We start from the raw sequence: 26,778 nt of genomic DNA, 5'->3' as shown, positions 1-26,778 counted from the left end.
CCATTTAAGGGTTTTATGCCAGTGGATTGGGTTAACTGTAAACACTGACAAATGCCAGGGTACAAAGAGTGAGGTCACATCACAGACAGTGCTCTGCATCTTCAGAATATGAAAATACAGCTAAGAACTCTTTATGGAAGTGTCAAGAAATTTTCAAAACTCACACTCTTCCAAACAGACTCTAACTGAAGGGGCAAAAAATACTTAGACATTTTATCATTAAATGAAATTTTTCCCTAAATGTAAAACTAAATAGTTCATAGTTTATGAACTATATAAAAATTCCAATACAATACTAAAAATTCTTTGGATGATTTACATATGTTCCAAACATGTCAAGGACAAAGGCTTAACCAAGTATCAAGTATCTTTATAAGTATCAAGTACTTATAAAGCTGTCTATCAAATCTTCATAAACTGGTGAAAGCACCTCCTTAAGAGCAAGTAGTTCAAGTTACAAGTAAAAACATTGTCTACACCAACTGACTGCTTCCTCAAGTTTCCAAATATCTGTATTTTCCTGAAATATTTCAAACTATGATTCTTCAAACTCACTGGTGTTTTCTGAAAGTTCTAGCAGAAGAGCAATCAGTATCTAGAAACAGTGACAGGTTGCTGACAGTGATTTATCTGGTTAGAGACAAGAGAAAAATTTCTTGAGTTTAGTGCCATATGCACTCAGTCTGAAAAGAGTAAGCAATTGGTAACAAAGGTCACAATGTCCTGTGGGACATCTCCAAAATTTTCTATATGTACTAAAATTTTCATCACATTATTCTTTTTTGAGCTACAGGAGCTTGTTATGTATCCAGAAGACAACTCTTCTGTGGCTATCAAGACACATGATATTAAGTCCAAATGAAGGTCTGCAGATTAAATACTAGTTTGGCATCATTTAATTAACTATTTCCATTAAAATGTAAGTCTGAAAATTTTTTCCTCATATTTCCAAATTTTCCAAACTTTTAAATAGGTTCATTTAAATGCATCTGGAATATTTTCAATGTCTCTCTGTCAGAAAATGCAGAGAAAGTTTCTTTGTGCAGTATAACCACAATCTTTAAATGCGAGGCAATACAAATATCATAATTCTCTTTCTTGATCCTCTTTAACTCTCCAGTTCCACAAACAATTAAAATCCAGACCATGAGATCCAACACCTTGCTAGAACAAAGAAGTCAGAATCTGAATGCAGACACAAGGATTATTTACTGACACTGCCATTTGTAGAGGACTTCTCTTATTTACAGTGAGACAACCTGGTCTCCACTAGTGGTACACTGCAAGGTGATAATTCATAACTTTTCTTAGGATCTCTTAGGATTCCAAGTGCATGTGGAGCAGTGAAGTTCTATTTGACACTCAGGTACTCTGTGGTCTCACAAAGGGCTTTTTGCTGTGTTGATTTTGGCTTCTGAGGAACCACGGTGCTTACAGCCCATAGCTGAAACTGAGGTTTGAGTTTGAGCCTTTTTAGTAGCAAAAAATTTTGTTGAAAAGTTATATATAAACATCTACATTTAGTTTTAGCTGATAAAGGGAAGACAAAAGAAAAAGTGAAGACAGAAAGTAGATTAAACAGCATGAAAAAATACTACTTACAGTTAAATATCGTTTTATGGATGGCAGCCTGTTATCGGGTCTAGAAAAAGATGTTCACGTGAGGTTCAAACACTCAACAATGAAGCATACTTACAGTAACATGTTAGACCAGCTTGACAACTATCAAAATTAACAGTGTTGCTATTTCAGGTATATTTGTGTGTCCATTTTTGCAGGCATATCATAATCTGAGCTATCAAAGGGCACTGTTTTTCCTGTAGTTATATAGACTGGCTCATTTTGGCCGAAGTCCATTGGTACTGTAAGTGCTATTTGTGAGGATAGAAACAAGGAATTATTTTACAGCAACCAGCATTTCACCTGATGTATAAATCATCACAAAAAGATATGCTTTTTGAGTATAATACTTGTGAGAGATTTCCATATACACTGCACAAGGGGAGTTTGGGCCTAGATGATAAGGATTTGGAGGTGGGGTGCTCTGGTCCAGACTTCAAGATCAGGAGTGGAAACACACAAAACAATTTGACATTTGAATAGTGCTAAATCTAGGAAGGGAGATACAATTGTATCTTTTTCTTGGAAACTCATGGTCACCAAAAGAATTTGTGCCAGCAAACAAGTAATTGGATTAAATCCAATGCACATTTTCAGCTAAAGAGGGTTTAATTCACAATGGGCCTGCTCTGCTTGAGCTACAGCTGATCACAAATGCTTTCCAAGCATGGTAAAATTGTGCTGTTCTAGTTTGGTGGCATTTCACATTTACTGCATGGTGAAAGGTTATGGTGAAAGGGTGTTGAGAACTGAGCGTACACGGTATCACAGGTCTTGACTCATTGTACAGAGGATTTGTTAGGAAAGCAGCTACATTGGTGCAAATCCTCCGTATTGGCAGAGCAAACAACCACACACACTATGCAGTGTTGCAATCCCTCCAGGTTTCAAGCGGGGATTAAATTCTGCAACTCAGGCTAGACAGAGGAACTATATAGCCACAAACCCTTACACTGCAGGAGCACACATAAATGGAGGGGCTTAGCTACTTCTTCCCCACAGCAAATTCATCCATGAGCTCTGTAGTCACAAGTGTAGAAAAGGATAGGATAGGATAGGATAGGATAGGATAGGATAGGATAGGATAGGATAGGATAGGATAGGATAGGATAGGATAGGATAGGATAGGATAGGATAGGATAGGATAGGATAGGATAGGATAGGATAGGATAGGATAGGATAGGATAGGATAGGATAGGATAGGATAGGACAGGACAGGATAGGATAGGATAGGATAGGATATGTTTTGGTCTTTTCTTGTTCTGCCTCAGTTTTACATCTGAACGTAAGGATGGATAAGCTTCAAACAGTTTAACACTTTACATTACTTCATGATCTCTTTTCCCTGGATCAATTTTGTGTAATTATGAAGTCATACAAGCTTTCCTTGATCAGTTTTGTTCTTTATAAAAAACTAGTTTGGTGTGGCTAAACATATTCACTACATTTAATAAAACTGTGAAAATAAATCAGTGGAAAGGCTTGTCTTTTTTCTCCAGCCATTCTCCGTTATTGTTCTTTCCAGTGTTTTTTGGAGTGAATTCTCCAAAGGCTTGTCCACGCTGGTTATAAGCCTTTTTATTTAAAAATAACAAACTGTATTAAGACATGATTTTGAGCAATGCTGGATAAACAGGAACTGTCCATCAAACCAGAGTTAACAAATGTTTATTTGTTAGAACCTCTAGAAGTCAGGAACTCTGCTGTCACTTCATCCTGATATTTATGAGTCCAAAGCAATGGGAGATTCAGGTAGGTTTTCCAAAATCAGGACTGGATTCCCTCTGCATGACTTCTGTATAATACAGATTTGACATTGCCACAACCTATTTCTCCTCAGGATAAAATATTTCACTGTCACAACAATGTGCCAGTAAAATCTTTCCTCTCTCACAGTTTCCAAGTCAGCATCTTTACCCAGACAAACCTTTGCCAGTCTTACCTAGGTTTGTCTAGTATGAATACAATGTGATTCATGGTGGTGATTGTTTCAGTGTTTATAAAATTGTTTTTATAACACTGTATAAGGAGGAGGTATTCCTTCACCAGAAGGTTATACCATACCTCCTGACATTTTGACTCTTGTTCTGCTCACAACTCCCACTGAACTATGTATAAGGTTTAGGTTTGGACTTGCCAAATTCTCATGGGGAAGAGCTAAAACCTCTCACTACTCGGATTTGTGTATTAAAGCTGTAATAAGGTCTTCTCAGAAAGGCTCCTGACAGTGATTCTGATGTCTCTTAGGACACAGAAGCAGACTTCAAAGCCAGCAGAACCTTTGCCACACATGGATGTGGAGAACAGGAGCTCCACCTGCCCTAACACCAAATGACAGGGAATAGGACTGGAAGTCAGAGCTGGCCACAGCCTGCTGGAGAGGGCAGAGCAGGAGAATATTCAGCAAGAGAATACCACTGTCAGAAGCCTGTTGAGGCCAATGTTGAAGTAAAGGGCTAGAGTAACCACAGTCATAACCCTAAGACAATAGAGGATAAAACATTAAAAACATCTCAATAAATTGTAGCATGATGAGCCATTGGCTTCCCAGCCTGTCTGGAAAGCCTGGGACTTGCTCATCCCCACGTCCCATATGACCTCCTGTGTAACCACAGTTCACTTGGAGAACTGAGCACACGAACACTCCCTGCTCCACCATAGCACAAAGGTCTGTGCTTGCTTCACTGTCAGTGACTCCTCTTGCTTCAAGGCACTGATTGAAAACAGCTGAGAGGACTTTCAGAAAGGTCACAGTCTACCTCCATCCTATGTTGTGAGCACTGAGGAGTACAAATGCAATTACTATCACAAAACAGATTTTGTTTCATTTTTCTGAAAAAAAAAACAAACCAAAAAAACCCTCTCCCAAATCTTTTATCCTTTAAGAATTCAGACGTTTAATGAAAGCCATGAGTTACCTGGAGCTACTGTAGCCAGACTAATGTAACTGCAGCTTGATAACGGTGTAGCAATGAAAAGACAATCATAAACATTTTTGTCACCTGAGTATCTTCTGTGAAGGAGGAAAAATCAAAGTCTTGACATGACTACTATCAGTCTGTCTTATGTCTGGGTTCAAGAGATACTGTCATAAAAGTTACACAACTGTCAGCCAATAATTATTCTTAACAGCAGATTTCATAAATTATTTTGTCATCCATTCATGGAACCCTAGAACTTACATAGCTTCTCCTCACCTATTCCATGTGCACTTTGAAGGATAATGGCACTCCATCTCTGCTTATAGATTCAACACCTGTAATTTTGCACAAAAAATAAGTACAATATTAAAAGCATAAAATAAATTTTCAAAAATCAATAACGACTATAAATGAAAGTTGGTGAGAAGAGAGCAAGTGTTCTGTGAAATCATTAGCTTTCCATACTACTGCCTAATTCATTTAAGGCTGAAATGGAATTATCATACTTTAAAAGGCAGATGATTTACTAAATACTTGCCCCCTGAATTAAACATACAGTCTTAGTATTCAAGACATAATTTTAATGTAATGAAAATATCCTACACCCAGTAAGTACAGATCAGTGAAAAATCAGGAAATCCTGCCTTTGCTGGCATGACAAACTAAGTAAATAAGATTATCCTCAGACTAGCAAAGTTTCTTCTCTGATACAGCTGAGAAGCTTCTTTGTGTTGGTCTCAGTCTGGGATTAAACACGGGAGTCCAATTTCTAAAATTGTCAGTCAAGAACCTTTCAAACAACTTAAATTCATTTCCAAGTTCTGAAGGAAATACATGAAATATAATCAAGCCATCCAGTGTTCACAAAATGCAGCTAATTTAAAGCAAACTATATAACCTGTTGTGTGGGTGGACTTTTATCTCATGTGGGTTTAGTTTGCAGAGCTAAAAATATTAGCCAATACAAGATTGGAGGCTGTCCTCTGAACAGATGCAGATGATAACCCTTGTGAGCTCAGCTGTATGCTCCAATTGCCTTGCAAATGATAGTGTGTTTCCAGCACAAATTACAGGAATTTAGACTGTTTGTTTGTACAGAGTGAAATTGCACAACTATACAATTCTGCACGCAAAATACTGCGGAAGCACAGTGGAAGCTTCCTCGTTGGGGCTCTAAAAATGAGTTACCAGGACTCCATATAAATTCCTCCCAAATAAAATAATCCATCCAGTTCTGGGGAGTAACTATGGTCTAGCAATCTTTCTTTGTCCTTGGTACCTCATATGCAGCAAAAGTCATTATCTTTCAGTCATTTATTCTAAACTTTATGTTTAGCCAAGTTGTTAACAGTTTCTGTCCACTTAATGATGGACAGTGTCATTTATTTTAAAGGGTCAGGTCCTGGAATCCTGTGATCATTCTCCCACATTTCCTTTACAAACGTAAAGCACAGGGTATGCTAGTGTTTGACAGTAGTCTAAAGCTCATTTATGTGCTGAATGCAGTCTGTCCATGGCATCACAGAGCTCCACACAGGCTAATTCCCTCTGCTGCAGAGTTCAGCATCCTGATACAGCACTGCTTGGATATTGCACTACTGATACAGTATACAGCAGGTATATTTCAAGCCTTCATGACTCCACAGGGAAGCACATGAAATAGAAATCATCATAAGAAAGAAGATTAAAGAAACCCTGCTTCTTTTATGGTTTTCATGATGTGGGGGCTAGGTTCATTAGTTCTGCACAGAATGCCTGAAATCTGCCATTCAGACAGGAGAGCAGCTTGGCTGCAAGCCCAGCCTGCTTCTCTAGCTGCAATACTGCCAGCTCCTGCTGTCCTTCGGCCCTGCATCGCAGCCCTGCACCTCTCAGAAGGGCTGTGCTGTCAGAAACTGCCCGTGACCAACATTAAACAGCACTGAGGTGAAGCACTGGTGCCAGAGCTGAGTACCTGGTCCCCACAGCGCTCCCAAATCCTCCTCCACAGCACAGGATGACCCAGGGTGGAACACAGAGTCCAAGACTCTGAGTAAGCAGAAAATTCCTTTAACACCGGTCGTTCCTCAAATTTATGTAAGCATTTCAGCAATACATTCTACAACCATTTGAAATGCCTTGTGGAGCTGGGTTACTTACGGCATCCCACTGTTGTTCTCTTTAAACTTCTGTTAGCGTGTTTGATAGAGAGGTCAGACACCCTGAGGACAGAGTAAAGGGAAAGCATCCTGGGCAGAAAACAGTCTTAACGTCGTTTTTCAGCTACGATTTAGCTAAAAATGAAAGTTGTGTGTGGGGAAACTGAGGCGAGCAGGGCGGTGGGATTTACTCGTCAGCAGTGTTAAACATAGGAATATTCACAGTTCGGGGAGACACTCGCACCGTGATGCCACAGTCAAGTTCCACATTGCATCGCGCGGATGCTCACACTGAGCAGGGAGGAGGCGGCTGGGACCCCACCCTGCGGAGGTGATGCCATTGCGGCCTCTCCCCGCACAGGGGCCCCGAGGATTTCCTGCCTCCGCAGCCCCTCAATTCCTGGAAACGATGTCTCCCGAGGGCAGGAAGGGCGAGCGCGCCGCTGCCGGCAGCCCCAGAGCCCCGTGAGGGGCGCGGCGACCCTCGGCCCTCAGAGCAGAGCCGCGCGCGCACCCCCCGCGCGCTTCTCCCGCGCGCTTCCCGCCGCCGCGCGCGCGCGCTGCCGTAACGGCCGCGGCAGCGGCACCGCGTGCAGGGGCGCGCTCACGTGACGGCGCTGGTTGGCTGGGACGCGCGCGCCCGCTCTGCTCCGCGCTGGGCACAGCACGGCACAGAACGGAACGGCACAGGACGGAACGGCACGGCAGGGCGGGACGGCACCGCACCCGAGACACCGCACCACCCTCCGCACCCCGCTGAGCGTCACTTCTGTCCTGTCCCCAGCCGTCCCCGTTCCGCGCTCAGGTGAGACGCTGCGGCCCCGCTGGCGGGCGCGGGACGGGCGGGCGCCGCCGCCAGTCGCTGTGAGGGACCCGGCGGGGCCGGGCGCCGTGGGAAGCGGCGGCGGAGGAAGGAGCGGCGGGGCTGGGGCACCGCGGGGCTGGGAGCGGCGGGGCTGGGGCTCCGGGGGCCGGGGCTCCGGGGGCTGGGGCACCGCGGGGCTGGGGCTCCGGGGGCTGGGAGCGGCGGGCCGGGGGCGCTCCCCGTTCCGGGGCAGCTCCTGACAGGAGCCCCCGGCTTCTGCCCCAGGAAGGTCTCCGCACCTGCCCTCCTCGCCCTGATGTCCCGTTCCCTCCCGCGGTAAGGTCGGAAATGCTGACAGCTCACTGGGGTGTCAGGCGGTCCTGCTGCATCGCTCCTGAGCCGTTCCGTACCGTTACAAGTGTTATTGGTGCAGGCAGGACGCTGGTGTATTCATCACTACACCTGGCTGACTTTTACTCGCTCTTGCTGAGGGCTTCTGTACAAAATTCATCCTGGCTAACTCCTGTTTTGTGAAAACTAAATGGACGAAACTGAAATCTGCTCATATTTCAGTTTCTGGGTGTTGGTTTGGCATATTTGCCATAGAAATGAAACTTTCTTCTCGTGTAGAATCTTCCAGGCGCTTTCTGAATGCACTTTGAAAAGCAATTTGCTGAATTAACACACACAAAGATAACTTGAGTTGACATTCTAGCAGTGTACCATCTATCTCGTGAGTAAAAATGGAATATTCCTGCCCTTAGCTTCCCTTTTAATCTTAAATTATTAATGGTTCTCTGCATTACAAGAATGAAATTTGTAATTGGTATAGAGTGGAAATGCATGTAGAGAACTGGATACAAGAGGAGCTGGTTATAGAGAAGGATGTGCCTCCTAAAAAGACCTAGCAGAAGAATGATGTTAAAGAGCTCTTTCTCTTCTTTACTGTTGTTGAAAACCTCTGGGGAGGAGCAGTAGACCATACCTAGCCCAATTCTTTTGCAGCTCTTGGAAAAAAAGAATGAGAAAAAGGAAGAACTTTCCCCTACTGGGGAAGCATAGGAAAGTAGAGATTTAGAGTTACTTGCACTTTTGTTTAGCAGTAGTTTAGCTGTGTGGTTGGGGGTGCTCCTAAGTTAGGGTTAGTGGCAATCATAATATCCCATCTTTTTTTAGAACCTGATTGTCAACTTCATACCAAGTATCATTTTAACTTGGTTAAATGGAAATATTTGTATCACATGTCATCATGCTACTGTCTGTGTAATCAAGACAGGAAAAAGTTCCTTTTTGTCTGTGAGACGCCAGAAAAAAACATACTTGCTGAAACTGAAATAGAAAGGGCAAAACACTTGCATTTGCTATTGATCCAACAACATTAAAGGTTTGAAAATATGCTGAGAGGAAATGTTGGTTTAGGTATCAATGGGAAGTAAAATTTCTACTGTCTGTTCAACCATGTAATGTAGAGCAAGTGAGGTGTGTCATAGTAAAGATTGCAACAGTGAACTAAGGTTCTGCTCTTTCTGTTCCTTAAACTTCTCCCAGTATTTAAACTTTTAAAGGCAAAAGTTTGAAGCGAGACCATATTAAGCAAGTCAGAAACATAAGGCTTGAAAGCAGTTTTCTTCCATGTAATCCCTCAAAGATATGTTGAAGAGATTTGGGGCCGATGTACTGTGAATATGTGATGTTACAGAAACTGAAACCAATGCACAGAGATGATGGGTTAGTTAAAGGAAACTCGTAAAAAACTTGAGAGGATGAAATTCTGCGGTCGTGTTAGTTTGGTAATAATAACAATAAAAAACCCCAACAAACCAAACCAAACAGGAGTGGGGCAAAGACTGGAGCAGCTAAGGCTTCTGAAGCTTTTGTGCAAAGGTGAAGCTAAGGTGGATTTGAGGGAAAAACTGAGCTGAGTATTTTTGAGTTTTCTCTAGTGTCAGTGTGTAAGAGGAGTGTCTTTTCCCTCACAGAAGAGGCTTCTAGACCAGATTAGACATGGCTTGGCCACAAGGAGTCCTCCAGGGAGCCTAGTGTTCCACCTGGTGTCTTCTGCATTCCTTCTAGGCCTGGTTTGCACTGCAAATGTTTCACTTGCCAGCCTGCAGCAGGTGTTCCTGTTCCTCACCTTCCTGCCTATTTAAAAGAAATTCTTCCCTTTGAAGAGTTATACCATGCAAGTACATCCCTCACTGAATTACACTGTGTTCCAGAAGGTTTTCGTTTCCCTCAGCCCACGGTGACCTTGCTGCATGTCCTGCACACAATATCTCGGTGTGCTTGTTGCTGTGGGTGAGCATTAGTTCAGATAATGCTGCCTGGGTGAAGAGTAGACAGGAGAGAGAGGGAAGTGCACTGCCACGACCAGAACTGATACTTTCTCTGTAGGCAGACAAGGGGAGAGTCACAGCAAGCCAGCTCTCTTCTGAGCTGTGAGCTCGTTGAGACTCTGGTAAGGAAAGTTCATGTAAGGTTTAGCTGCTCTATTCTTCTGAGTGCAGATCATCATCACAGAGATATCTGCTTCCACTACCATGCTATGAGTGAAGTTTGTATTCTGGAGTTGTAATAGGGTACAACAATGCTAATTAAGAACTCAACTACATTCAAAACCAGAAAGTGGAAGACTGAGAGCAGGGGGATGAAGGCCATAAACTTTTATCTGTGAAGTGGAACTTTTAGGCTTATGCTTTAGTAATGATGAAAATCAAGTTCAGCTACATTTCTGTCTGCTTACATTCTTCAAACAACTGGTCTGACTTTACAGCATAACAAAAGAAAAGTCTCAGCAAGCAGGACAGTCTTAATGTGGCCTCTACTAGGACAATAATGTAAATGATTGATGAAAAGGAATTGTGAATGAGATCGTGAAAGGGCTTTACATGTCTGTCTGAATGTAAGAAGGATTTGACATATCCTTGGAGGTCACATCTGTAGATTTTAATGTGGGTGAAGCAGAGAAAGGCTGTTAGAAGTGAATGACAGCTCAGTGAAATAAGAACTTAGAAAGCTCTGGGTTTATGATCAGATAAACCAGATGCCCTTTTTGTAGTTTGGTTTTTTTGAAAAGGGATGTTCTGAAAGAAGCTGCAAGTAACTTCTAATCTGCCATCAATGCTCAGGAAACAAGTAAACAGTTATAAATGGTACAGTATCACATAAAGTGTTTATTTAAACAGTTTTAGAGCCCTAAGTACACTAATGTCACTAATTAATAACTTGGGGGGGTTGTTTAATTGTTAAGGCTGTTATTTGCAGGGCTTATGAAGGGGTTTGTATGGGCCTGCCTTGGAGGAAGTAGGGGTGAACAAGAAGAAAAGATGGTGAGAGGATTCTTCACAGTTGTAGCTGCATGAAACATTGCAGTTCAGGAAAACTGACATGTCTTTGCCCCTAAAATGCTTATTCATAAGTAGCAAATGGAAGGGCAGAACAGTTAGAGAGCATAAACATCGTGCCTCTAGCTCTAGTATCAATTCTTGTGGCTTGTCTATTCTACAAAGGTGGAATGAATTGTTACTTCATTTCTGTTTGTTTCTCTCTGTTGTGTTGTGCTAGGTATCTACAGAGGGTTGTGATTTCTGTGAGAAATTAACTTCAGTCCTAAATTCAGCGGTCCTGCTAAGAAGGGAAAAATGCCCAGTGGGCCACTACTCTTGTTCATTTGAAGACTCTGCATTTCACTACTGCTATTCAAGCTAGCATGAACCTCTGAAACCTACTTGTGCCACTGAGCATTGCTTTTAGGGCAGCATCTGAGGAGAAATCAATGTTGTTCCCACCTTTGGTTCTTGGAAAACCTCCACCTTGCCCCTGGATGGGAACCAACCCACAATAAAGTAGGCATTTACCAAACCAGATGAAGTACATTTATAATTATTTTCATTTTTTATCAAAGGAGGAAGCAACACAGAATTCCCAGTTCATGTGCCATCAGTCTGTCACCTTCTTGAAGGTTGCCAAAAAAACTTTCCTCAGTCTGTTGCCTAAGAGAGAGGAGCTGGTTAATAGGGATACAGTGGTGTAAAGTTCTGACACCTAAGGTGGTTTGGTTTTTTAAAATCTAAATCCATAGGGAAATTGCTCACAAACAAGCTTCATTTGACAGAGTTGTGTTAATCTCCAGTTACACTCAAACGCTCATCGAACTACCCATGATTTCTTCAGTGTATTGGAGCAAAGAGTGTTTTAGTAAAGCTACACAGTTTACCTGTTTGAAACTTTAAAAGATCGTTTTGTTGGCCAATCAGGCCTGTTATAGAATATAAAACGGATCATAAAAGATGTTGTTGCTGTTGCATGTGTTGTAATTTTAGGTTGAAAATAGTAAGGTTTTTTCTTTCTTTTTCCTTCTTAGGAGTGCCACAGTAAGAGAAAGACATGAAGTATTTTTAATGAAATTCTGCTCTTGATCAAGCTGCTAAAAATGGATGTGAACATTTTCTCCTGTGAGGTAAGTATCAACAGGGAGAAATAAAAGAAAATCTGACCAGTTTCACTTTGTGTTGCCTGTCATCACTTCTGACCAGGAGCTTTTGGTCAAGTATTTTAGAGTTATAACCTCTGTGTCTTGGCAAACTTTGTAGCAGAAGTCTTAACTGAAAAGTCCTACAAATAATAGTTTCATGTACCGGATTAGTCAGCTTTGTTCTGCTATTCCAGCAGATAAAAACAAATGTATAAAGGCTTGGTGTTGCAGGGTTGGTAATGAGCAGCTTCTGCACAGAGTGGCTTTTGACCCAGTGTCAAGCTTTTTTCCAAGCATCAGAGGAACGGAAGCTGCTAAGTCTGGTTTTCAAGAGTGAGTACTTACACAGACTAACTGCAGGAGCAGGAAATGAGCGAGATCCAGGGACCTGAGAAAGAGTTTGTACCTGTAGGTATTTTTTTCAGACAGCTTTCTGGGTTCCTGCTCTGTGCAGCCTAGGGAGAAGTGAGGCTTCTCCCAGCCTGAGTTACAGGTGTATGTTTATATTGTTTTTGTCAAGTATCACAGCCAGATCTTCACAGTTCCTGAAATAAGTATGTAAGTTAGTAAAACCAAATACATGTCTTTAATTTAGGATCACGGGAAAATTCAGGTTGTAAGGAACCTCAGGAAATTATCATAGAGTCAAACCCTCTGCTCAAAATTTGGAGTAGTCAATGAAATTAGGTCATTTTCACCCATTTGCCTTCTCAGTGTGTTATATGTTCAGAAGTATGAACAAAAGATGGATTTATAGCTTGCCATATGTATTAAATGTACATTATAATAATGCAGATAGGAACATAAGATGCTATGGAACATAAGATAAAATTTGTCAGAAGAGAGAATGCTTAGTTAAGACAAGGTTGCACAGGAATGGTCTGTTTCTCTGAACAAAGGAAACAGTAAATCTCTTATGTGTTCGTTTCTTGCAATTGCAAATGAAACCTCCACAGGTCAGCTAACACTGACCTATTGTCATGCTGCCAGTATTTTCAGGATGGGTTCCCTGCAAGAATTACCCCTTCCCAGGCATCTCTGGGGAATCTATTTATTTACTCCCTCCTGTAAGCAAAATTGCTTTCTCATAATAAAAGGAAGGGAAGTGAACACGTTGCTTATCCTGTCTGAAACATTACTGAAACATTTCCTCTGAAGTATAAATATTTGTTCATGGGAAAACATAGTGACAATGGGAATAAAAATAAGCATCTTGTCAGGAAGCTTAGGGAGCAATCTCCCTCCTGGGCTCTAAAAGTCAACACAAACCATTCATCCCTCCTTGCCCCATCATTATGTACTACCAGACAGAACATTTTGTGAGCCTAGGAGTAACTACTTCCACTGTTTTGGCTAGGGAGGATTATACAATGAAAAGGTTAATCTTGTCAGGAGAAAAACATTTTAGCAGTCAGAGCCTCATGGGAGGGTCAGTGAAGTGAAGAGACACTTGGTTTACTTTGGATTTATGCTTATCTCAATGTGCTTTGAATTGATCCCTCAAAATTGGTAATTTAATAGCTTTAATAGCTACATTAGTAATTTAATGAGCCCCTTTCAGGACATCATCAAAGACAAACATATACTTTATGAATAAAAATAGAAGTAATTTTATAGGTAATGCAGTTCCTGAAGGCCACTATACAGTATTACACTTATGCAAGTTGTGATTGTCATGATTTAACCCCAGCCCAGAAGCTAAGTAGCATGTAGTTGCTTGCTTATGTACCCTCAGTACATAAGAGGGGAAGAGAATCAGATAAAAGATAAAATCCATGGGCTAAGGACTGTTTAATAATTGAAATAAAATATAATAATCATTGGAATTAAAAGGGAGACATAAGAAAGGAAAAGAAATAAAAACCCAGAAAAACAAGTGGTGCACAATACAGTGGCTCCCCATGTGCTGGCTGAGGCCCAGCCCAGCCCTGAGCAGCAACTGGCTGCTCCTAGTTGACTCCCCCAGTTTATTGTTTTTGGGCATGATCTTTTAGGGTATGGAATATCCCCCTGGCCAGTTTAGGTCACCTGTCCTAGCCCTGCTCTCCCTCAGCTCCTGGTCTACCTGCTCACTGGCAGAGAGCATGAGGCACAGAAATGTGCTCAGTTTGGAGTGAGCACCAAGCAACATCTACAACATCAGTGCGTCATCAGCATTCCCATAGTGAGTCCAAAACAAAGCACTGTACCAGCGACCAGGGAGACAATTAACTCTATTCCAGCTGAAACCAGGACAGTGATGCTATGAATGATTTAATATGCATTGACTGGCCTCACCATCAGAAAGTACCTATTGAAGAAAATGACACACCCAAGAATCCAAATACCTCTTTTCACCTCTCCTCCCAGTGTCAAGCCTTGCTTCCCAGACTGTTTTAAAATGAATTTCTGAGTAACATGTATAGCTCATGTAGCTAAATTACAGAACAATATTCTCAGAAACTTTCTGTTTTCCACACCAGTTCCTCTTGTTTCTCTGATTTGGTCTCACTTCTTAAAGCAAATATATCTGCAGATCTGAAAAAAAGCTAACTTGTGGATGGGTGTGTGCTTGAGTCAGAAAATGCTACATCTCTGCAAGGTGTGTCTTTGTAGAGGTGTTATTTTCTCTTTAATATCCCAATCATAGCTTATTTACTTCTGACTTCTGTGTCACTTGAGGCATTATGAGACAAGTAGTAGTAAATTTAGCTGTCTGGATAAAGAAGCTACTTCTCTCTCAGAGATTACTGTCTTCACAGTAATTCAGTGGAATAAAATAGCTATGTGTGTGATTGCTTCTACAGTGCAATCTGGCACTTGAATGTAGCTGGCAATTCAGAATGGTAAATACAAGTTTCTGGACTGTGCAAAGCCAGCAGAGGGGTGTGTGTGCAACAGTTATCTTCAGTAGAATTAGATTTATCAGAGGAAATTTTAAATTTTAAAACTGCTTGAACTAATTCTTCTCAGACTTATGACTGCTTGTGACTAGAGATTAGAAACATGGGGGACTGCCTTGTGTGGTTGGTTCAGGTGTGAGAGGAAGTGCATTGTTGCTGTTTGTTGCTTTTGATCTTTGTAATTAAATTTATGTTCTCTAGCACTGTTTATCATACTGTTGAAATCCATGTTTCTACCTTTATAATGGGATTTCCTTTGCTTTACATAAAGAAGAATGACTGCTTTTCACAATGCATATGCAGAATCAGGAACCATTTGTTACAATTTGTTCTTTCCCACCCAGTTAGGTGGGAAAGCAAGAAAGAAATAATGTAGTTCTGAAATGTCCATTAATTTGGGGAGCTTAAGCATGAAGGTACCTAACATAAAAAATTGAAGCTGGGATATAAAATCAGTGCTGTTACATCAGAACATTCTCTTGCCAGCTGGAATTACCTGTCTCTCATGCTTCTGGAAGCAAGGGCCTAGCACCCTTAAAATGAGGATTTGCAGTAACAAAAAAAATATTATGGTAACAGTACCTGAGCTTTAGCTGCTTTTTGTTTTCAGCTGCTTTGTCAGTGGTGAAATTTGCTTTTGTATGGGCTCCTAGATGTGCTAAGCACGGGCAGGTGTTCCAGTAATTGTCCTGAGCAACAGATAGTGTTTACACTTGAGATGGATGTACATGTTATGGGGCCTTATGGCTGTCCATGTTTCAGTTCTTGATTTATGGCTATTCTGTAACACTTGAACTTCCTGAATTTGTCACTTCTATTTCAGAGGTATCTTTTTGACTGTCAGGTGAGCCTGTGACAATAATGTAGATTACTGGTCACTAAATGCAGAAGAATGTTTCATAAAATACTTCCCAGTCTTCTAAGGAAAAGGCTGGATCAGGCTTTCCTTGAGGCAATCCAACTGCCTCCATTGAATTTCTCCAGGGGTGAATTTTATTGTTTTAATTCTCTTAGGTGTTTGCAACAGTGTTCATCACTGGCAACACTATAATTAAGGAACTTTTAATGTTTCTTTTACATAAAGGTACAATAGTATTTTAGCTGCAGATCTGAATTTCAGCTAGAAGCCTCGTAAAAAAAATCTGAATGGTGGAGAAATGTTTATCATGTAACAGATGCATTTTATTGGCAATTTCTTCTGTAAATAATTCATATCTTTTCCTGCAAAAAATATTCTGGGGCAAGGTGTGGGAGGAATTTAGTTCTCTTGAGGATTTTATAATGCTACAAAATGCACCCTGCTCTAGCAATTTTGCAAATATGTATGGGAGTAAATAAGATTATTACCTTTGTAGTTCTTCTCTTCTACCTTTACCCAGGAAAAGTAATCTTGCCTGACTTGGTAAAGACTGTAAAAAAGTTTAAAAATAAAATGCTACATGTCTTGCTACTTTTTGAAAGAGAAAAAAAAAAACCCCTACTAGTAGAATTCATGATGCTTTGGCATCATATTGCCTTGGCAATATGACTTTCAAGCATTAAGTGGATGGGAAATTTCAAGGCACTGGGATATTTTTGATTTTGTTAAAGCTCCCTGAATGCCTGATTAGCTTCAAAACCACTGCTGCTGCTGGTTTTAGTTTGGTTTTAATTACAAAGGTATATTCTGTTCCTGACATATCTAAATGCTGCACTTAAAACTCTAATTGAAAAGTGATGTCTTTTATTCATTACTTTGCAAATTACATAGTATACACACACTCCTTTAGGCCCTCTGATTTGTGCCTAATCCGTAGTTCAAACTTATAGCGGTGATACTGTGGCAGGTCTTGGAAGTAGTGTCCTACACCTTTTGTGAAAACTGCAAACATATGCAAGAAGTATGTGATTTCATGGTTGATAGCTTTCGAATGGTAGCATTTAAAAGAACAGAATCCTTCTTGGTAACTATTCCTAATAAACCTAATTAGGGAAGTTTCATCAAGCAGCCTCTGGTGAAACATGCAAACTGTTTCTTAGACTTTTTTTGTTTATTGCCTGCTTCTTAGACTTGGAATCACTCATTTGTGTTTCCTTGTGTGGATCACTTGTGTGCATTCTTTAGCAATTTCTGCAATTACTTTTATCCTTCACCATTTTGCTAAAATTTATAGGAAGTGTTTCAGGGAGTAAAATGTATCCATCAGAACCAACCCTGGTAATATTCTTTCTGCATATGGTTTATAACCTAAACTCATTGGGGAAACAAAAAAATGGTAACTAGATTTGTTTAGACATATTGAAGTAAACCACTAAAATACATGATTGGTGTTTGAACCTTGTGTAGAGGTGCATGAGTAGAAACCTTGTGTTGATATAATCCAGTCTAACCCACTGAATTTGTTGTGTTGCAAAAATGCAGGCTTTGCAAGGCAGTCTTTTCTAGTGTGACCAAATCACATCAGTAAACTGGTAAAAGGTGGTGGTAAGAGACAAGAGCTTTTTCTGGAAAAGCTTTCTCTTTCAAAAAATGAGTGGTTCCAAAGTATAAAATACAGAGAATGTAACAAGGTTTGAATTTTGGTCTTGAATTCACAAAATCCCACAATGTTGCTACTGTGGAGTATCATATTGTTCAAAATAAATCAAGAATTGTACTGTAATTGCACTGGGGGGTATTGTAATCCAAAAAAGTAAACTCTTTTAACAACTTAGTAGAAAAATAGTGAAGTTGCAAGTGCTTCATTAATTTCTGTTTTGTTTCAGCTACTTTTAAGTTATCATCTTTCTAAGACAGGAATGTAGCAACCAATTCAGTGGACTTTTTCTTCTTTAATTCCTCCCTGAATTGAAGACCAGAGGGGTCACTGGAAGCTTTTCCTCAACAGTTTCAGAAGGATTTTTATCAGGCTCTTAAAACCATAACTGGGTCTTATTTTTGTGTCTAACTCGCTATGGGACAGAAGTGCACAAGAGTACGTTGTAGCTAATAAGGCTGTTTCTCTGAGATCAGTGATGATGAGATTTAGCTGCCTTTGATTCTTCTACTTAGTCCTGCTCTGTTGGTTTGACAGCCTATAAAGATCAGAGTATGGCTGGTGGCTGCTGTTTTTGTATGTAAGCAAAGATTCAGAGACCGGTAACACTAGGCTATGGCAACTGTGAAAAAGGTGGCAAAATCTGCTATGTTTCTCTTCCCCTCACCACTCCTACCTGACGTTTTCCAGTTCCTGTAACTAGATATCTGTGTTCAAGACTAGTCTTCATGATCTCTTTATACCACCAATTTAAGCAACTCCAAGCAGGGATGGCGCAGAGATCTCTATTGTTGCAGAGATCTCTATTTGTTGAATTTCTGAAATCTTTGACCAATATGTTAGTTTCTAAAATTTGGTCTACATTTTGTATCCTCCTGCGTATAAATCTACTAGGCTTTTAATAGGTGATTTATGCAATCCTGAAAAGGCAGAGAGAGCATTTATAATGCTTGGAAGAAAAAAGGCTGATCCATTTATGTATGGTTTTTAAAGCTCAGTAACTTAGATAAGAGTGAGAAGCAAAGACTGTGTATGTCACTGAAAATCTCCTGTAGTTGTAGTATAAAGATGTTTTAAATCTCTTGGAAACTCAGTAGTCAGAGACAAGTGAATTTTGACTGATCTGCATAGAGGAGAGGTGGAGACTGACAGCTAGCCACAAGGTCAGACAGACAGAAAGTCTTCCCGAGCTGCTGTTTGCTATGACTCTTGCTTCATTCCACAAAGGAGTTCTTTCCATTCCATTAACATCTGATTAGATGGCAGAAACATTTTAAGAAGCTCTGAACAGTTATGCAGATGCCAGCACTATTACTTCCAGATTCATTCCCTTGCCAAACAGCAAAATGACAAAGTCAAGAATAACTCCTCCTCCTAGTCAGTTTTTTCTAGTTAGTTTTCGTTTGGACCTGTTTTTATAAATTGATTAAATCCATGTTGTAGTCCTGAGGAGCTAGAAGTGTGGATTATAGCAAATACAAGCTGTTGCAAAATTGCTCCATTAGAAAAGATTACACATGTGATACAAGACTGTCATAGAAGCAATTCTTAAAGCAGCCTTGTCCTCTCTGGGTTGGGAATGCAGTGAGCCATAACTCTGCCACTTCTTCCCTTGGGAGACTCTTATATAACTGCTCAGCTGTTTCTCTTGCTGTTCTTCTTATTAAGCCAAAATTCTGTTTTGCTTAATTGTGTCCTGGTACACCTAACTTTGCAAACTGGACCGTTCAGGTAATCCACTCCCTTTTAAGACCATATCCTGCAGTCTGTAGAAAGAGAAGGGGGCAGTAAAGGCAGGTTATTACAGTTTAAGGGACCATCAGAGAGACTGTGACAGCACAAGTGAACAGGCTGGGACATACCTGGCTCAGCTGAGCACCCTTCCAGCAGCGGGGGACAGTCACGTCCAGGTTTGCCTGAGGCTGAGTGCAGTGTGGAGGGGTGAGGGCAGGGGTAGTTCCCCTCTGCTCGGCACTGTAAGGCAGCTTCTGAGAAACTGTGCTCAGGTTCAGGTTCCACAGTTCCGAAGAGAGATTGACCAGCTGAAGACAGTGCAACCAAGGGCCACTAATACCGTGGGGAAACTGAAACATGAGATATACACAGAGACACTGAAGGAGCTGCTTATCTGGCCTGGAGAAGAGAAGGTTAAGAGGGCATCTAATTACTACCTCAGGTACTCAGAAGGGGTTATGGGGAAACCAGATCTTCTCACAGCTGGGCAACAAAAGGATTAAAGGCAGCAGTCACAAGTAGCAGTGAGGTAGGTGTAAAGAAAAAATTTTCTCACTGTTGTAAAAAAACCCATTTTCGTAGTGAGAGGCTAGCTAAGCAATGGAACACGTGGATTGGAGATTGTGGACTGACTGTCCTTAACCAGATCAAGCTTTGAAGTAAGCTGTGCATTGAGGAGGAGGTTGGACTAGATGACCTCTGGAGAAAATCAGAGTCTTGTAATTAACAAGATTAAATGTGGAAGCAGGAAAATGCAAAAGCCAATATCCTACACATAATTAGACTGAAAACTAAAGCATTGTCAAAATATAACCCTCTGGAAAAAATGTAGATATTTAATTTTTATTCCAAATTATAAGTATTGGCATTTTTCTTCTGTAGATGGTTTCTTTCCTGTTTACTTAGCTGTATAAAATTTATGCCTATATTAAGAGATCTATATCCCTTTTCTATTAAAAAAGAATGGGAAAATATAATTCCTAAGGCAAACCACTGGTGCTATATATCATTCACAGAATGCTCTGGTGCACTGCAGGCTTCTTTAGCAATGATGGTCTTGCACTATATTTAGCATTCAATGAAGAACTGAAAAAAACCCTAACAAATAAATGCACAGTGGTCTATGTCGGTGTTTAATGGACACAGTGAAGGTATCATTGTGTATGTTACATGTCTCCATCTCTGAGAATTAAGATAAATGTGGGATTGTAGGAAAAGGGATGGAACTGACCTAATCAATTTGCATAGCTGACTGAGAGTAGATGTTGATGTCACTAAATAGAGACACCTTACGTAAAATGCTAACCAAAGAGAAGAATGGACTGGTACAGTGTACAACAGTTTTGAAAAGAAAGCTAATTAGGAATGCATGAGCATTTGGCAAGGATGCATTGCAGCCCTGAATGCAAACCTTTTAATACAAAAATCGTATTGACAGGAAATGAGTTGAATTTTATTTCAATGTTTATAGAATATAGTCTTACATAGTTTTTTATTCAAGGCATGTGTTCTCTTTATGAATCTTTTATGGATAAAATGTAATGAAATATATCTTAAACCACTACAAAAGTAGTTAGAAATTATTTTGATCTACCCACATCATCAGTGTCTCTAAACCTAATTGTGGGGGGAAAGTAGACTTCAATGACAGGAGCTGGGTAATTCTGATATTTTAATTTACATGCTGCCAGTTGGCTGAGACTACATATACCACATACAGTGAGTGGATGCTGAAGTCCATAACTGAAGTATCAAGTTTCCTTATTTTGTTTGTACGAAATTCACTCATGCTCTCTTTGTATTGTTGAAAGCAAATTTCTTGGACTATAGAGAGAGAGATTGCCATATGCAATGTGAAGCCCATACAGGACAATTTAACTAATTTCTTTCACCTAATTCCTTGTGCATTTAAATTATTTCCACTAACATTTTTTTAATCTAAACATGCTCTTAAAGTCTTCTAATATGAAAGGCCCCAGCATTCAAGGATAAGGGAGAGAGATAAACTCTAAGATGTCCTCTTGTATTTGGTTTTAGGTTTGGACAGTCCCAGGCAGTCTCTGCAATGTCAGACCGGCTCTCTTTTAGCGAACAAGCTCAGATCTGTAACTGTTCCTGCTGAGTGTTTTTGGTGTAGCTTGTCATAGGAATCTGCATTTGTGCTTGGGTTCTACTACCTAAAGCAGAAGATAAATAATCTCAGTTGTCCTGAATTAAAAGCTTAAGTGGGTCCTCAGAGGGAGCGAAGAGCCATGTCACTATATTTTAAAAATTTTTTTTAAACAATCCATACCTAGACCCCTAGTACAGGGAAGAACCTCTTGCTTCCACATAGCCCTTGGGTGTGGGATATAGACTTTCTCAGAATGCTGATAAACAGAAATGTAAAAGCTAAACCCCTGAGTTACCATACTTAGACTATCAATCCTCTGCAGATGCAGAAGACTTAGATTATGATGTGATGGTGAGAAGCATGGGCACCCCTTCCAGAAGAGTTTGTCAAAGAAGCTAAACCAAGTGCTTGTAGTCCCTTCTTCCTGTGCTTCCTGTTGTCCTTGACTGGTATTTTTTCCAACCAGACTACTCCTGAGCTTTTCTCTGGTGTCTCAGAAGTGCAGAGGATGGCAGGGCCTGAGGACACTGAATTTCAGAGTTTCTGAGCGGATAGAAAGTTCCTTAAGGAATTCTGCTAACACTGCATGTTGGAGCAGCCTCTGGAATTAAACTGACTCTGAAGATCCAGGAGTAGAAATGTTATTTGTAAACTCAGTTACAGTCTATGCATAACTGATGCTCTCTCCTGATGTTTTTTAATCATCTGAGAATTATATAGTCTCAAAACCAAAAGGTTAGTTTAGCCCCAGAGTAAAAAATAATACATTGGAGCATATGAGGATGTGACTTTACATTGTGCTTTCACATGCATTTTAGCAAAACTAAGATAATTCTAAGTAGAATTCTCCATGGGAATGAATGCATTTTTTAAATTATCATTTTAGTCTTTTTTTATCCAGTTGTTCTCCCAGTTGTGAGATAGTGTTTAAAGCACATAACTGAGCTGCAGTGACAGAGCTCACTTGGCAGCCTATAAACATGTTTTGGAAAGCTGTATCGACTTGGCAAAAGCAGACTGTAGTTAAATGCTTCCATGGTCCAATGCCATGTCCTTTAGGATTACTTGCAAAGACAGAGCTTGTTCCCTTCTCCCTTTCCCTCTAGCTGTTATTCCTCCCTGAAAACAAACAAATGAAAATGAAAAATTCAAGCTGGCTACCTGTAATATTTAAACATCCAAATGAGTAAAACTTTACCATTTGTGTACTTTTAATGCTTATGTGAAGTCAGTGGGAATACCTGTGGTTTATTACAGTGCTTTCTTTTACCAAAACCTAGAAACTGTCAGTTGCTCTACACCCTATTAAAGATGCATTGCAACCACTTCTCAATGTGTCACTTAAGTTTATGGTCAAAACTCAACAACTGTTTATTTAAAAAGTCTGGGAAAATGTAAATATGCTTCCATACAGGATTATGTATCACAGAACAGAAAACTACTGGTTTTCCTAGGGTTTTATTTTATACTTTGCTGGAAAAGCTGTGATCTGAATTATTTAAGAATTTTTACATTTGTGGTGAGAAAGCAATGAATGGTAAAAAATGCTGTAGTTGGTCATTAAAATGGAAATGATATGGTAGTATGCATCTATTTCCACAGCAGCAGAAGCCTTTATCACCCTTTGATGAAAAAGGAAAAAAGAGATAAACTTGAGACCTTTTCTTTATTCCCATCAAAAGCAACTCTCTCTTTTTCCCATTTTAACCACCTGACTAATCTTTGTCATTGCTGTATTCTGCTAAATTTACTATTGTGCACTAAAAATAAAACTTTCTTCCTGTCCTTGTCCCTTTTTTTTTTCTGTAGAAAAGCTCTCTAAAGAGGTAGGAATTGGGTCTAAAGGTTTGTGGGTTTTTTATTGGCTTGGTTTGGGATTTTTTTTTAAATTGCAGTCCAACACTTCTTGAGTGAGTATCATGGCAAGTCTGGTTGCTTTGTATCAGTTTTCTCTCACATGATGCTAACTCACCGGTTCTCACATTAATACTCACTGCAGCAGTGATAGTCTAGGTATTTTTAATAGAGACATGGCTTCTACTCTGATTTGTCTTCAGAAATTGATCATTTAGACTGTAGAAAAAAGGTACCAATAAGGAATTAAAAATTGCCGTAGTGGAACAGTTCAGTAGAAGGGATACCTTTTGAATAGCACTGCTTTGCTTAGCGTCCTGAATTGAGTGGGATGAATGTGAGTTTTATTGTTTTCCTAAAAACTGTGTATCTGAGAAACAAGTCAATACATAGGGTTGTTGTTCTTGAACAGAATAAAAAAACTAGCCCTCATTTGTGGGGAAGAAAAATTCCCACAGAACTTGAAAGTTAAAAAACAGAAGGTAACTATACTATACATTTTAAATCTGTTGACTTTTTTCTTACTTTTTGTTGCCTGCATTATCAACTTGATATTTCTTTGCTTGTAAGTAGATGCCTGAGTGAGAGTTTAGTTTCTGATGCATTTGTCTTGTCCATCCAAACTGTGCAAAGCTAGGAGAGTAACACTTAATATTTGCCATGATGTGCATTGTTCTGCTCCTAATAGTCTTCTTTGATATGAAGTTGCAAACTGTAATTTGTCCTGACATAGATGTACTCAACTGAAAATTGTTGCAGTCTGAATTGGTTAATGTAAGTTTGGCTTCTGGGTATTTGAAAAATATAATTGACTATAACCAAATGCATTTGGATACTGTTAACCTATTATTGGTACAGCTAACTATTTTTCTAAGTGGGCTTTTAAGCAACTTTATAATGCTTTCCAACTAATTACTGTCTTAATGCTGTGAGACTGTGCAATGTGAGAGTCCAGGTTGCTGTAAGAGAATATTTTTTGGATAGTGGCTACTTTTTAAATAGTCATAGCTATATCCAAAACCGTCCTTAGCTGCAGTGACTGTACCCATGCCCCTCACTGGTTAGTGACAGTTTTGTTGATGTCAAGAGCCAGAGACTGTTTTAGCAGGGAGTCGGGTCTGGATTGTAACACACAGCCCAGAGATGCTTTCGCTGGTTTAAAAACAGCAAGTTTGGATAGTCACTGTAAGAGAAAGGGAGGTTGTGGTTTAGCTGTGATGTGCGTGTTTTACATGAAGGCTTCAAGCATTAGTGAGGATAAAGAGAAGTGACTTCAAAAGATACCAGCAGCACCTGCAGTAAGAAATCGCATGCCCAACTTCGGGCATCATCCAGAGAGGCTTTCAGAACCTTTGCATGTGTGAACAGTAATTACAGTGTGTACGTATAAAGACTGCATATGGGTGTTGCTTTGTTTTCAAGTTGTTTCGTGTCTGAGCTTTTACTGTGCGAGGCCATGGCAGAAAGCCTGCACTGCGGGCCGTGGGGCAGGGGCAGGATGCGGCGATGAGGGCCGTGGGGCAGGGGCAGGATGCGGCGATGAGGGCCGTGGGGCAGGGGCAGGATGCGGCGATGAGGGCCGTGGGGCAGGGGCAGGATGCGGCGATGAGGGCCGTGGGGCAGGGGCAGGATGCGGCGATGAGGGCCGTGGGGCAGGGGCAGGATGCGGCGATGAGGGCCGTGGGGCAGGGGCAGGATGCGGCGATGAGGGCCGTGGGGCAGGGGCAGGATGCGGCGATGAGGGCCGTGGGGCAGGGGCAGGATGCGGCGATGAGGGCCGTGGCTCTCTCCGTCGGGCGGTCACACAGGGGCGGCTCCATCCTCCGCCCCTCTACGCGCGGCCGCGGTTTCATGAATGAAATCTAATCGCCGCGCTAAAAATAGCCCTCGGGGCTGGCACGTCACGGCTGCCACCGGCCCCGCCGCCGCCCGAGTCAGCGCCGCGGGCCGGGCCGGGCCGGGCGGGACCCGCCGCGGGGCCGGGCGGGCGGAGCAGCGCGGCCGAGATGCTGCCACCCTGCCGAGCCCCGCCGCCGTGAGGAGCAGCGGGAAGGGGGCGCGGCGGCGGCCGCCACCCCCTGCAGTGCAGCGGGGCCGGGGCCAGCCCCCTGCACGCACCCCGGCCGCCGGGCATCCCGCCCTCCCGGGTAGGTCCCGCGTCGCCCGGGCGCGATCGTGCTCCGAGCTGCCGGTGTGCTGGCTGGCCTCCAGCGGTTCCGCAGGGGGCGGGTGGCGGCGCCCCGCGCGTCCCGTTTGTTTCTCCCGCGTCGTCGGGAGAGAGCAGGAGGTGGTGGCATCCTCCCCTCCTTCAAGAAAAGAGAGGACTGAGTCTTTGATGAAGCAGATCTGTCTGGCTTTCTTTTCCAGCGAGGCCACGACGTGCGAGGCAAAAATAGAGGGGTATGATGTGTACGGGAAGCACAAACCTCCTAGCCCTTGGTACCTCTGAGTGTCATTTAGTAAAGACCCGAAGGATCTGTTTTTTCCCCTCTTTTTTCCCTTTCCCTTTCTTTCCCCCTACTGTGTCTGTGGAGTCTGCTGTGAGTTGCTATGACGACAGCAGGAGGCTGTTGGAGGGTCTTGTGGCACAGGTGTCTATGTCGGGACCTATTTGTGGGCCACAGACAAACAGTAGTGGACTTGAATTTGTTTAGTCAACCTTTAGTGGGTATTGTGGCATCTGACACCTTGAGCAAAGAGAAATCCATCCCTGGAAATACCGAGGCAAACTAAGTGGAGGAGTTGCCATCTATTGGACAAGACACTACTCGGAAGGCAACAATATACTTGTTTAAAAAATGATAATAATAAAAGAAAGCCCTTGAGGCTCTGCATATGGTCACAGCAAGAGCAAGGAAGTGATGCCAGAATACTCTCAATGACTTTGTTCATCCTCAGTTTGTGTATTATTTCAGGACACACAGCTGACTTGAAGCCAAATGTTCAGCTTGAGCTGTAATAGCTTGAGCTGTAATAGAAGCTGAGGTGGAAATTAGCTTTTCCAGCGTACTTGAGCTACTGGTCTTTCTAGGCAAAAATAATGCATCCGGGGAGAAACCCACTGTTGTTAGGATTACACTGAGGAATTGTCATGATTGCTCAGTGTAAGTTGTAATATTTCAGTACAGGGTGTATTTCAGGATCAGGAGTCGCACTTTATGGAAATGGAATGGCTTCATTTCTTTTCAGTATTTTTTCTGAGGTCCTCTTCCATTAGGTTATGCTTTTCTTTCTATGTGTGTTGCATTTGCACACCTGATTCTGTGTCTCAGATACACTGTGAATCTACACACTATTAACAGAAGAAAGAAAAAGTGAGTTCAGTATTTGTACTAGGGTTCTTTATCTAAGTGACATAATACTTAAAGAGCCTAAGATCTGGGACAGGCTCAGATGCGCACAAGTATTTTTATCCAAGAAGAAATAAACATCAATTTTAGCTCTGGGAAGCTTTCTAAAACTCCTGCCCTTTTAAAACTCCAAGCTTCATAAATACTGTAAAGCATTAGGCTGAGAGGAAGAGCTGATCACTTGACCAGTAAATCCTGATGTTTGATTCTTTGTTAATACATTTTATTTGCTGGAAAAATGCTTAAGTCCTGTATCCAGATGTTACCCTGTGCTGAAGGGGATGAAAGGACAAAGAAGCCTTGAAGGAGAAGAAGCAAAGGAGCATCAGGTGTTTGATATGCTCCTCCCTTGCTCCCTTCCATCCTGCCAG

At 41.4% G+C, this 26,778-nt stretch overlaps 1 protein-coding gene across 2 annotated transcripts in view; it reads left to right on the top strand.

Moving 5' to 3' along the window:
• Positions 1–7,290: 7,290 nt before the first annotated feature.
• Positions 7,291–26,778, top strand: part of RHOBTB1 (Rho related BTB domain containing 1) — a 52,780-nt gene continuing 33,292 nt past the window's right edge. Inside the window, exons 1-2 of one of the 2 annotated variants that reach the window (XM_033066660.1) lie at positions 7,291–7,484; positions 11,848–11,943. The gene's annotated coding sequence lies outside the window, so the exon portion shown is untranslated. Of the gene's footprint in view, positions 7,485–11,847; positions 11,944–25,146; positions 25,205–26,778 lie in introns of those variants that run through there. The other variant, XM_033066661.2, reaches the window with a different exon arrangement.

Source organism: Catharus ustulatus, chromosome 8 (genome assembly GCF_009819885.2).
Source record: "Catharus ustulatus isolate bCatUst1 chromosome 8, bCatUst1.pri.v2, whole genome shotgun sequence".
NCBI lineage: Eukaryota > Metazoa > Chordata > Aves > Passeriformes > Turdidae > Catharus > Catharus ustulatus.
The sequence above is the reverse complement of the archived record's forward strand: the minus strand, read 5'-3'. Positions and strand labels throughout refer to the sequence as shown.